The sequence below is a fragment of the Capsicum annuum genome, chromosome 12 (genome assembly GCF_002878395.1).
Source record: "Capsicum annuum cultivar UCD-10X-F1 chromosome 12, UCD10Xv1.1, whole genome shotgun sequence".
NCBI classification, from domain to species: Eukaryota; Viridiplantae; Streptophyta; class Magnoliopsida; order Solanales; family Solanaceae; genus Capsicum; species Capsicum annuum.
This window is the reverse complement of record NC_061122.1, coordinates 187,589,503-187,602,790: the sequence shown is the minus strand read 5'-3', so window position 1 is coordinate 187,602,790 and position 13,288 is coordinate 187,589,503. Positions and strand designations below refer to the sequence as shown.

Below are 13,288 nucleotides of genomic sequence, written 5' to 3'. Positions count from 1 at the left end.
AAAAACAAGACCCTTTTTATTTTATTTTAAATTTTTAAAAATATTTTTAAATTTAAAAAGATGGAGGGAAAAAAGGACCCTTTTTAATTTATTTATTTTTAATTCTAATATTATTTTTATTATATTTTAATTATTTTAATGTAAAATTGGCCAAAAATTGACCCCCACTCGCACCCCCAGGCGAGTGGCTACACTCTCTTTGTCCTAGTCACCATTTCAATGCCACATAGGCAAGGTTAACGGTCAAAGGGTGCAAAATGTTGCTTTTTGATGGGTTAAGAGTCCAGATAACAACCATGTAAGTAGAAATGTCTAACTTACAAAACCGATATAGTACATAAATCCAGAAGGTCATTTTACCTAATATTTTTGAAGTTTGATTTTCTTTAATAAAATATTGTTATGAATTTAGGAATTCAACTAAAAGTAGAAAATCTTCTCCATTTAATTCTTTTATATATTTATTATAATTAATAGTCAATATTATAAATTGAAGGAAAACTATGAAAAGACGATTTTGTCTATTACACTATCTTTTAATGAAGGGTAAAAAGTTCAAATCACTTTTATAGGGATTTTCACACTTTTAATATATTATAGATAAGTACGTTACAACAATACTAACATGTATAGGGTAATGAAATTTAGAGTAATTTCATTAGTGGTGGTTGGAGACGCTAGAATGCATGTAAATTTTACCTCTATACCCTCAAAGGTAGAAACACTTTTTTCAAAAGATCCTCGGCTAAAAAAGGAATTTTATTAGAGAAAAATGTTAGCATTTTCCAAACACTAGGATTCGACCAAAGTTATATTCCTATTATATTGTAGTTGTATTTATTTATTTTATCTCAAATGATGTATTACAACTAGTATTAATTATAAGAAAACTACCGCGGATTTCATTTAAAAATTCAGGAAGTTGGCGTCAACTGATGTATGTATTTAAATTGAGTACACTGCACTAATTGTTATGCTGTTTAAACGTTACTCCTTCCGTCTCAAATTATCCTTCCTAAATTGAGATGACACATTGATTAAGAAAAATAATTAATAATATGCCTAGTTTACCATAATACCCTATTAAATGATGTTTACATTTTAATTTAAAGAAAAAGTAATTAATCCAAAGGGTAAAACATGAAAAAAAAATTGTCTCTTTTTGATTAATGAAAAAAGACAAATAAAAGGAAAAATTAAATTAGAAAATTTGGGACGGGTAATTTGGGATGAAGGGAGTATTTCACATGTGTAACCGCTAGTTGATTGCATCTACTTACAGAATATTAAGTTGACTTCACCTTTGCATCATTGTTAATGCTAGAAATGGAACTTAGCAAATGCCATTACTAAGTCGCCACTTTTATCCCTTACTATACTATTGAGTAATAAAGATTAGACTAAGCTATTTACTTAATCACCTAATCACTATTAGTTAAGTTAGTTATAGATCACAGTTAGCTAAGTTAGTTAATCACTTAGCGTCAAGTTAGTTAAGATCGGTTACTACTAGTTTGATAGCTTAAACATTTCACTAGAATATATAGCTCATTGTACACTTGAGATGAACACAATAATGAATAATACTCCTTGATCTAAATTCTCCTCTATCTCTGATTTCTTCTTCTCCTCACTGAATCTGACTTCTTCTTGTCTATGAGCCATGTTCATAATGAAGAATTCATAACATGCTTCATATGCCAGAAAAAGATATCACGAACTAAAAAACCAAAAGAGATGCCAGCTGGGTTAGGTAGACTGTTGATATTTATTTGAAGGCTATTCTCATTTTAAAAATAAAAAATTGTTTAGCCAAAACAGGTTCACCTAAATTAAACCAACACTTTTTGACTCATCACTTTAAATTAAGCTGTAGATGGTGCAACATTAAAGTTCACAAGTAGTCCAAGAAGCAGAAAAATTAACCATAAAAGAGAGCATATCTCATTATATTATAATAGTACCAGAGCCAAGCTGGTATAATATTAAACGAAGCAAAAGCCTGACCAATCAAGCCCTGCTTGACCTAGCAGACCTATCATAATTTTAAATTATCACACCAAGTCTAGAACATAATAAGAACTTTAGATAGAGATACTATTTGGAATTCCATTGGCAGTAACAAGTCCTGGTTCACTTGTAGGATAAAGCAATAATGTGTAAGGCATCTTCACAGGCCCAGTCCTATTCTTCAGCTTCTCGTCATTGTTCATCATAGTAATCTTTTCCTCAATTTCAGCCACCTTCTTCCCAAATTTTTCAAAAGTCTTTAGTGCTTCTTTATCCTTAGTCCATTCAGCGGCCTCCCTTTGGCCAAGAAAAAATTCATCGGATGAGTGTATTGACAAAACTTCAAGGACAGCTATACCAATTAGAGTTTGGAACTGGGGAGAAATTGTCTTCGAATATCCCTTCACGGGATTCGTCTTCAGCTCTTCATACTCAGCGGTACCAGGGTCTGGAATTAGCCTTCGGCTCATGCCAGGACGATTTGGTGAAAAGCCTCCATAAGGGTATTGCCCAAAGTTAATGGCTGCATGAAGAGCAGAGGACATCCAGATAATGATAGTCAACGAGTGAATCAGTTCTTCACGTGTTTGCATCTTAGGCCACCAAGTCTCACAACTCTTGTCACCATGTCCTACCTCGCGAATTTCCTTCCACCACGCTTGGAGCTCAATGTCTTTCAGAACCACATCATCAGTTTTGTAATACAAACTGATATAATCCTGTACCTAACTTTTGATAGCTGACCAGATTTCAAGTCCATCCACAGCATAAGGATAGTCCTCAATTAGAAGGCGTACACCATGTTTGGATGCAGGATTGATAAGAATCGGGTTACGTTAATGAACAAGAAAATATGCGGAAACGAAAATACTAATATTTAAAGCAAGAAATTAAAGATAGGCAAAATTTGAGAATAAATTCTTAATTTCGAGATAAAGTGTTAAGAACCCTAGTTGATCTTAGTATTTAAAATTAGTGGATTAACACTAATTATGATACTAATAGATCTTAGTATTCAAAATTAGTGGATTAACACTAATTATGATACTAATAGAGTCAATTTAAGAACTTAGATCCAAAGGTGATCTAAACCCCTATTTTGAAGAAATTAAAGACAACAATTAGTATAAGACTAATCATCTTCTTTAATTAACTTTAATAGAAACCAAAGATATCAAATTAATAATTAATCTTACCTCCTAAAGAATCGTTCTTATAGGGTTGCAAAATAAATTCCTAGTAGTCACACACAAAAGTGTAAATAAGAGAAACTCTCAATTAATAATAATATTGTCTGATTGAAAATAACAAAATTCATCTCTATATATAGGGGAAAAAAACCTATCCCAAATAGCATGGGATTGGAATTCTATTTTTATGGAAATAAATAAATCTAGGAAACTTTAAAACTAGGAAACTTTAAACTAAGAAAATAATATCAAAAATAAATCCCTGAATTTAATCGAAACACATATGACCTAATCTTCTTCCGTTTGGACATGGACTCAAATCGTGAAATATGTATAGCACTTAGCTCATGCTTCTCCATAATTCTTGGGCTCGTTCTTGAGTTTTTCTTCCATCATAAGTATCTTCTTGATTCACATTGAAGCCCGTCAATTTTAATACAAGTGGGCTAGACTGGATGCTATCATTCCCTTCTTCTTGAAAACAATTCATCCTCGAATTAAAATCTCGCAAAACAAGAAGATATACAATAATAAAAAATATTCATTACTTAAAAGCAACAATGGTAGGAACAAAACAAGATAGTGACCATGCATCCACTTAACCCAATTAATCCTTGCATGTATAAATACACCTTTATAAAGCATGTGAACATCATCATCCCAATAGAAAATTATCTTCTGTTTATGAGCACAACAATATTCATGTTTAGATGACGTAGGGAATGATATGTGTCTCCAATTTAACTCTATCAATAAAGTACTCCACTGGGCTTGTCAAAGACGTCATAAGCTCCATAAAATATGCATCAAATTTAACACTTTTATGATATAGCCAAGCATCATCAATTACACTTGAAGATTTTTCCACATAACATTTATTCACATAAGAATAGGAGATTTCAAGAAAGTTAGAAGAATCTTTCAATCTCAAAATACAATCTCCATTAAATTCTAAGTAGCTGCTCAAATTCACCAACAAAGAATCATGAATAGGTTCAACAATGGGCATTTGATCACTTGTATCATAATAGTCACAGATTTCCTCATCACTAGTAGCAAACATTTTTTTTCCTTACTATTACCAAGACTTGAGGAGTCATGCCTTAATTTGGTCTTGTGTAGCAAAGGAATAATATTACCTCATTTTTTTCTTGCTGATTAGCATTAGATCTACATCTACCTTATTGGACTTCTTGTCATAAGTCTCATCTTGGACAAGTCCAAAATACTTCTCTTTACCTATGTCCTTCTTATGAACAAACACTTGTTCAATTTGACATGTAGTTTCAATCACCTTAGTATTAAGTTCATCCACTGAAGACTTTTCAATGTAAATTTTTCCATGAGTACCTATAAGAGAATCAAAGCAACTAAAAGAATTAAGTAGGAAGGTTAGAGCTAGAATAAGAAATAACATCACTCAAACTCCCTTGGATCTCTTCTCTACCTCATTATTATCCCTCTCTTTATTACTCTCATGATCATCTCTCCTTTCTTTTCTCTTGACGTCACTTGGCATTCCGTTCTCTTCACACAACACAACCTTTCTTCTTTCCTCTCTTGGAATATCAACATGCTTTCCCTTACTCCTATCATTCTTGTCTCTCTTAAAATTTTTCATTGTTTCTTTGACACGTTTGTGATCTTCATAAACTTGGGATAGAGTTTAAGGTACAAGTTTATATTTTCTTTCATTCAGCTCAAGAGAAACTCTATTCTTTTCCCTATCATAAATTGCATTCCTATCAAACTGCCAGGAACGCCTAAGCTTGATATGATAATCTTGCATTGGAATTACATCATAACGAACATTATCAGAGTACCTTCCAATGGAGAAATTAATCATACATTGCTTAGTCACCTTAAGTTCACCGAAATCATTGTGTTTTATACATATAAGTTTAAACTTCTTCACCACGTATGAACTTATCACGCTAGAATCACTTTCAAAATCAATAATCATAGAGCAAATATAATACTTTATCTCACACCTTGTATGAAAAACACTTCTAATTAAATCAGTTATATTCACCTGATTAGGTGGGTTTTGGATGACCTCTAATGCATCTAGTCGAGCAAAAATCCTTCTAAGTGCCTCGGGTATTTCATTGTTTTGAGACCCAGCATCAGTATCCTTTTCAATTTGAGACATCTCCAACACTTAAAGAAAACAAAAACTCTCAATTTGGCCCTTTTTTTATCTCATCCCTCTTGTCTTTTCCTACTCAAATTACAGCTTTTGACTGATTTCTTTAGGATTTATATATTAACCCTACTAGTACCAATTCCTTTAGAAGTAAGATGTAGAGATTAAAAAAAATTACCCACTCCCAGACGGATTGGGTTTCATGAGACAAGAAAAAGACCAATTAAAAAAATCTAAATTTTTTTCCTCTTCTTGGTTTTCCTCCTTGATGTTGGAAAACAAGAAACACAATAAATTTGAAATTTCTTGATCTAAAGCAACCTCTTTTTTTTTAAACTAGAAAACTCCCAAACATTATCAAGAACGGAACCTTGATAGAACCGCTCTGATACCACTTGATAAGAATCAGGTTACGTTAATGAACAAGAAAATAATGCGGAAGCGAAAATACTAAGATTAAAGGCAAGAAATTAAAGATAGGCAAAAATTGAGAATAAATCCCCAATTTTGAGATGAAGTGCTAAGAACCCTAGTTGATCTTAGTATTCAAAATTAGTGGATTAAGACTAATTATAATACCAATAGAGTCAATTCAAGAACTTAGATCCAAAGGTGATCTAGACCCCTATTTTGAAGAAATTAAAGACAACAATTAGTATAAAACTAATCACCTACTTTAATTAACTTTATTAGAAACCAAAGATATCAAATTAAGAATTAATCTTACCTCCTAAAGAATCGTTCTTATAGGGTTGCAAGATAAATCCCAAATTTCCACACACAAAAGTGTAAATAAGAGAAACTCTCAATTAATAATAATAATGTCTGATTGAAAATAATAAAATTCATCCCTATATATAGGGAAAAAAATCTATCCCAAATAGCATGGAATTGGAATTCTACTTTTATGGAAATAAATAAATCTAGGAAACTTTAAACTAGGAAACTTTAAAACTAGGAAACTTTAAACTAGGAAACTTTAAAACTAGGAAACTTTAAACTAGGAAAAGAATATCAAAAGTAAATCCCCGAATTTAATCAAAACTCATATGGCCCAATCTTCTTCCGTTTGGACATGGACTCGAATCGTGAAATATGTATAGCACTTAGCTCATGCTTCTCCATAATTCTTGGGCTCGTTCTTGGGTTTGTCTTCCATCATAAGTATCTTCTTGATTCACATTGAAGCCCATCAATTTTTAATGCAAGTGGGCAAGACTGGATGTTATAAGAATCGGGTTACGTTAATGAACAAAAAAATAATGCGGAAGCGAAAATAGTAAGATTAAAGGCAAGAAATTAAAGATAAGCAAAATTTGAGAATAAATCTCCAATTTCGAGATTAGGTGCTAAGAACCCTAATTGATCTTAGTATTCAAAATTAGTGGATTAAGACTAATTATCATACCAATAGAGTCAATTCAAGAACTTAGATCCACAGGTGATCTAGACCCCTATTTTGAAGAAATTAAAGACAACAATTAGTATAAGACTAATCACCTTCTTTACTTAACTTTAATAGAGACCAAAGATATCAAATTAAGAATTAATCTTACCTCCTAAAGAATCGTTCTTATACGGTTGCAAGATAAATCCCAAGTAGCCACACACAAAGGTATAAATAAGAGAAACTCTCAATTAATAATAATATTGTCTAATTGAAAATAAAAAAACTCATCCCTATATATAAGGAAAAAAACCTATCCCAAATAGCATGGGATTGGAATTCTACTTTTATGGAAATAAATAATTCTAGGAAACTTTAAACTAGGATACTTTAAAATTAGGAAACTTCAAACAAGGAAAATAATATCAAAAATAAATTCCCGAATTTAATCAAAACTCATATGGTCCAATCTTCTTCTGTTTGGACATGGACTCGAATTGTGAAATATGTATAGCACTTAGCCCATGCGTCTCCATAATTCTTGGGCTCGTTCTTAAATTTTTCTTCCATCATAAATATCTTCTTGATTCACATTGAAGCCCATCAATTTTAATGCAGGTGGGCTAGACTAGATGCTATAAGAATCGAGTTACATTAATGAACAAGAAAATATGCGGAAGCAAAAATACTAAGATTAAAGGCAAGAAATTAAAGATAGGCAAAATTTGAGAATAAATCTTCAATTTCGAGATGAAGTGCTAAAAACCCTAATTGATCTTAGCATTCAAAATTAGTGGATTAAGACTAATTATAATACCAATAGAGTCAATTCAAGAACTTAGATCCAAAGGTGATCTAGACCCCTATTTTGAAGAAATTAAAGACAACAATTAGTATAAGACTAATCACCTTCTTTAATTAACTTTAATAGAAACTAAAGATATCAAATTAATAATTAATCTTACCTCCTAAAGAATCGTTCTTATAGGGTTGCAAGATAAATCCCAAGTAGCCACGCACAAAGGTGTAAATAAGAGAAACTCTCAATTAATAATAATATTGTCTGATTGAAAATAACAAAACTCATCCCTATATATAGGGGAAAAAACCTATCCTAAATAGCATGGGATTTGAATTCCTCATTTTATGGAAATAAATAAATCTAGGAAACTTTAAACTAGGAAACTTTAAAACTAGAAAACTTTAAACTAGGAAAATATTACTAATAATAAATCCCCAAATTTAGTCAAAACTCATATGGCCCAATCTTCTTCCGTTTGGACATGGATTCGAATCGTGAAATATGTATAGCACTTAGCCCATGCTTCTCCATAATTCTTGGGCTTGATCTTGGGTTTTTCTTCCATCATAAGTATCTTCTTGATTCACATTGAAGTCCATCAATTTTAATACAAGTGGGCTAGACTGGATGCTATAAAGGATCCTCAACTACAGACTTACCTCTTAACAAGTTCAGCAGGGAGAGCTTAATCAGGGAAAACCCAATCCCTATATGCAATTTGTCATGACCCGAACTGAGGCCCTGACCGTGACGAGCATCCCGAACCATGAAGGCCCAGACACCCTTCTATCTTGAAATCATATACACCATTCTTAATTATCATAAATTTCACATAAGACAAATAGTATCTTGAATCATTCTGTAAGCCATAAAATGTAAGGATTTATAACTTGTAAATCAAATAATAAAGCAATGGGAGAGGGAGATTATATATTTCATGCTCTCGATTCACAATTCATGGTTTTCAATGTATATGTACATATATACAATTCAAATCAATTTGGGGGAAGGCCTAAAGACCAAAACAATACCATCAAAACTTCTAAAACATGAATTTATTCATAAATCCAAAGACCCTTTTCTTAATAATATGATTTCTATGCCCATAAGATTTTAGGAAAACCCCGCATACCTCAATTATGAAGAATAATGGCTAATCCTTGAAGCCTATGGTTTGGGAATTCCAAATCTCCGATCAATTTCATTAAACCCACGGTTGAGTCTTGAGTGTCTTGGAGGAGAAGTATATGAACTAGGGTTTTTGTTTTGAGGAAAATCTTGAGAATGTCGTTTATTATGCTTGTAGAGATCTTAATCTCCTATTTGGACATTTTAAGAGACTTGAAAAAAGTCCAAACTACCCTTGTTAACTTCTGAATGAAACAAGAAAAATTTTAACTGGGAACCCAATCTTATAGGCCACCGCAATGGGCCACTATCGCGGTGGCTTACTGGAAAGTGACGAATGGGAATTTGGCCCACTCCGTGATGCACCACCATCACAGAGTCTCACTGAAAATTGACCATCGTCATTTACACCCTCTCTGCGATGCGCCAAGGACAGGAATAATGGTGTTTTATGACTAGGACTTAAATTAACCATAACTCCTTTACCGAGTGTCTGTTTTGGACGAATCTTATGTCGATGAAAAACTTATTTGAACATATATGTAATGAAAAGTTGAAATCTAAGGAATTCCATGGGTAAATAAGTATAAATCATTCTAGAGGACAATGATTTATACTTTAGGGACAAAAAAATTCAGCTAGGAAAAACTTTGGGGCGTTATATAATTGAGCTCCAACTCCATTGAATGTGGTCCAGGAAAAACTATTCTCTCAACAATACCTCCACCATGAATTATAGCCTGTCGAGCCAAGGCATTGATGTGCATTGTATCACGGAAGTGAGGATGAAGAAACTTATAGATTGGATAGAGCACGTTAAGTTGCCTATGGGTTGCTAACACAAAAGGCTCAACTAATGCATGAGTATGCAACCTGAGAATAAAATTTAGACATGTTTAAAATATTATTCAAACCAATATTAATAAACATCAGTAAGATCCAGTACCAGCGACTGATGAGATGGTGTACTCTAGATTTATTAATAACAATAAACATCTTTACAATTTGCCATAAGCCATACTCAACACCAGTAGCAGCTGGAGTCAACACTTTGCTAATTGGACCAAACTGATCACCATCGGGATGAGGCAACCTTAATTAAATGGCCAGTGGCTTCAAAGTACCATCATTTTGCAGAAAGAGCAGAGTCCTTGATGCATAAATCTTTGAGTGAGTCATGTTAAGTTTCCTCACATAAGGCATCACAATGTCATGGTAATTCAGAATAAACATACGGTTCATCTCCATGGCCTAAAATAGGTAAAAGAGAAATTATCAGTGTATTTAGCAATAAAAACACAACTAATAAAAACTAAATAGTTCGTTCCATATACTTTCTCAATAGTCAGTCCACCTAGTTGAGACTGTATTTGTTCTTTGGTTATTTTGCTGGTTTGATCACCATATGTTTTCAGATCCAACTTGCTTGTCGGAGGTAATTCCTATAGCAACAGCAAAAAATTAGTAACTAATTATCAATAAAGAAGGCTATGTGAACAGCAGTGAGAATTTTACTTTTAGGCCACGCATGCACACAGGATTCGATCCAGCAAGTATTTCTCTTCCAAATTCTTCATCAGACATCCAACCTGACTTATCACCTGTTCCAAAGATTGGAAAATTAAATAAAAGTCAATAGAAATGGTACAAAGAGGGGCTATGCAAAAAAGCCACTAACATCAAAATATACCTTTAACAACATGCGTTGTTGGATACTTGTGATAACCAGGAGCACCAGGTTCATAAACTTTTAGAACATCTTCAAAGCTATTAAACTTATTAAGAGTGACATCTCCGATAGTAGCAAGGTGAGGAGAAAAGAGTTGTGCCATAGCTTTTTGCGCATTACTAAGGACATCTTTTAGCTTCAATGGTGAAAACTTTTCATCCCTTGGGCAATAAATTACAAAGCTTGCTATTTGTGGCAAACGACTTTCACTCTTAGGATCTATAAAAGTAGTAACAAAATCAAATAAAATAGAATAAATTTAACAATAAAAATTGCTAAAATATAAAAAGAGGTAAAGACTACTTACCAGCCATTGATGGAGGTCTTCCAGTTCTTCCCCTTCTCGGATACTCTGTCAATCATCCAAGGACTGGTCGGGCAAGAAGTGGAATGTTTTTGGATCTTCAAAATCATTGTAAACATCATAGTCATAAAACCTGTCACATTCCTCAAGCTTTCCGATTCTAGTTTCTCTCAAATGAAGCAACTCGGCCTCTCTGTACTAGCGCAATGCTTCTAGAGTTTCACTGGGAAGCAAAACCTAAGGAGAACTTTTTATAAAATATATATATATATAAGGGCATGTAACTAAAGTTTAACTACACACCTGATTCACGAAGAAAATGCAGTCATAATCATACTTGTCAGCAAGATAAACCCAAGAATTACAAACGAAGTATAAAATGCCGTGATATGGATCAACAGCAGCCAGAGTGAGTGATTTGAGAAAGAATTCAGTTGAATTCAAGATATTAATCATGAATGCTCCTGGAACTCCAAGCCCTTCATGATCCTACTCAAACGTGACACTAAAATATGTGTCACTGTCTAATTTGTTCTCAACTCCTAACTGTGAAGGCTTCCCAAGTTTCCCTTTTCTTTCAACAAAACAAAACCAAGAAAATGCATATTGTCAGTCACGTTTTAATTATGACCACTAAATACAAAAACCAAACATTAAAGTTGATACATACCTTCATATCCATGGGAAGAACTAATTAACTGCAGGATCACTTTGTGCCCAAGAATTTCATAAACATCATGTGCAGTAGCTGCAGCATCACATGAACCAAGGTCCAGAGAAATCTTTTTCCTGAGCACAACACTACCATTAATCATTTGCTTGCCTTTGGATGCCATTATATTTTTCATACCAATAAAGCACTGGATTTGTTATGAGAAAACAAAGGCAGGGTACTCTGATTTTATAGGTGAAGAATGGCTAGTCTTGTAATCCATTTTTAAAGTGTTTTCTATTTTCCAAAAAGACTTACTCCCTCCATCCCAAATTATCCGTTCCAAATTTCTTAATTTGATTTCCCATTTTGCTTATACTTTTTCATTAATCAAGAAGAGACAAAAAAAAATTTTATTTTTTACCCTTTGCAGTAATTACTTTTTCTTCAAATTAAAATGTAAATATCATTTAATAGGGACACTATGGTAAACTAGCTATGTTATTAATTATTTTTCTTAATCAATGTGTCATCTCAATTTGGAACGGAGAGAATAATTACCAAGACTAATTGGTAAGTGTGTATTTAGTAAATTTGTAGCTGAGACCCTCATTATTTTGCACTCACAAATAAAAATATTTCTCCATCTATTATCTTGATGAAATTTTTGCTCAAATTTGACTAGAAATGTTCCACGTTTCCCTTTTCCATACTTAGTAATTTTACCATTCCATAAATGACTACATACACCAATTTAGGGTGAGCGTGGTATGGCATGTTTTGGTATTTGAAGCTTAGGTACGATAATTTTGATATTTGATTTTTTAAAATGATATATCATTATCATGTCATATTAATTTGGTATGATTTGATATTTTAAAGTTTGATTTCGATATTTAGTGGTATGATAATCGATAATCATAGTTTGTTCAACTTGAACAATATATGCTTGTACGATAGAATATTATGATTCGACTATTCAAAAATATGTCTTTAACTTATCGTACTAACACATTATACATGTACAAATATATGTTCAAAATAAAGTACAAATAAGTTCTTTTGTTAATCAATTACATCAAAATAGACATTTCAATTACGATTCAGTAACCAAAGTTCCAAGGCCTAAACATTTTGTTTCATACTAATACTAAGTTGTATCCCCTCCATCTCATATTACTTAGCATGTTTGTCTTTTGCACAACTCTTAATAATAAATTAATAAGGGGTACAAATTGAGTAATATGACCCTATTAAACTCACATTAAATATTGTCATTACCTATTGAAGTTAATTACTATTTCAATAAATTATTAAGGGTAAAACTGAAAAAGGAGTTCAATGATCTCTTGATTTTTAAAACATGTCAACTATTTTGATACAAAAAATTTTAGCAAACAAGTTAAGTAATATGAGACGGAGAGAGTATGTACGTTAATATTATAATAACACATATAAGTTATTTATACAACTATATATTTTGATATGGTATTTGATATTTCAATATGTCATTTGTATATACAAAATATCAAAAAAAGATATATATCATATACCATACCAAATATCAAAATATCAAACTATCAAAATCACAGTATAAAAAATTTCAATTCAATATACATCATACCTTGTCTATTCTTAATACCAATTGTCTTGTTTATATGCAGGTAAGTTCGTTTCTTTTAAAAATGGGATAATGCATAGAAACATGCACATAACTATAGTAAAATTGTCAGTTACATCTAAACTATGTGAGTGTTATATCATCTCCCTATACTATTCTTTTCAGCTTAAGTCATCGATAGCTCCTTTAAGTTGTCTCTAAATATCACTTAAACCCCTCAACTCAGGCCTGTACCTATCAAGCCCCTAACCTACCCGAATTTTGATCCACCCAAGCCTTTTTTGTCGTGGCACGAAGTGTGATATGTACTCGCTGAGGG

General features: G+C 32.4%; 1 pseudogene; it reads right to left on the bottom strand.

Annotated features, from left to right (window-relative positions):
* Positions 1 to 2,084: 2,084 nt before the first annotated feature.
* On the bottom strand, positions 2,085 to 11,532 carry LOC107849037 (annotated as a pseudogene).
* Between the last annotated feature and the right edge of the window lie 1,756 nt (positions 11,533 to 13,288).